The sequence below is a fragment of the Heterodontus francisci genome, unplaced genomic scaffold, assembly GCF_036365525.1.
Source record: "Heterodontus francisci isolate sHetFra1 unplaced genomic scaffold, sHetFra1.hap1 HAP1_SCAFFOLD_51_1, whole genome shotgun sequence".
NCBI classification, from domain to species: Eukaryota; Metazoa; Chordata; class Chondrichthyes; order Heterodontiformes; family Heterodontidae; genus Heterodontus; species Heterodontus francisci.
Genome location: NW_027141937.1, coordinates 4,417,542 through 4,418,253, shown reverse-complemented (window position 1 = coordinate 4,418,253; position 712 = coordinate 4,417,542). Strand labels below are relative to the sequence as shown.

The 712-nt window shown below is 51.4% G+C and overlaps 1 non-coding gene across 1 annotated transcript; it reads left to right on the top strand.

Annotated features, from left to right (window-relative positions):
- Positions 1–362: 362 nt before the first annotated feature.
- Positions 363–445, top strand: trnal-uag (transfer RNA leucine (anticodon UAG)). The gene has a single exon. It is a non-coding gene; the product is annotated as a tRNA-Leu (tRNA).
- Positions 446–712: the final 267 nt, after the last annotated feature.

Here is a 712-nt window from a genome sequence, read left to right as displayed (position 1 = left end):
AGCAGCTTGTTGAGCTCCTCGTCGTTGCGGACGGCCAGCTGCAGGTGTCTGGGGATGATGCGGGTCTTCTTGTTGTCCTGGGCCGCGTTACCGGCCAGCTCGAGGATTTCAGCGGTCAGATACTCGAGCACAGCAGCCAGATAGACCGGGGCTCCAGCACCCACACGCTCAGCATCGTTACCCTTTCTCAGGAGCCTGTGAACACGGCCCACCGGGAACTGCAGTCCTTCCGGGAGGAGCGAGACTTGGCCTTGGCCCGAGCTTTCCCGCTGGTCTTTCCTCTTCCAGACATTTCCACAATCTCACAAATACTTTCACAAAGAATGAATAATTTCCTTAGCATTAATGATGACCAGTAGGCGGTCAGGATGGCCGAGCGGTCTGAGGCGCTGCGTTTAGGTCGCAGTCTCCATTGGAGGCGTGGTTTCAAATCCCACTTCTGACACCTTGTGTTTTGACTGCTCTGGAGGCGTTTGGGAGCAGAGGTGAAGAACAAAGAGAGAACAGGAAAGAACATGGACAAGCAAAATAACAATGGACCCAAAGATGTTGCATCAAAACATCAGAGTAAGAGGCAACTGAGCAAACAGCAGGGCACAGAAGACATCAAAAATGTAACCTTTGTGTCGGGGTGGAAGATGTTGCCAATATCCTTAATGAATACATTGCTGTCTTCTCAAATGAGGGGGTGATGCAGATATTGTTATGAAGG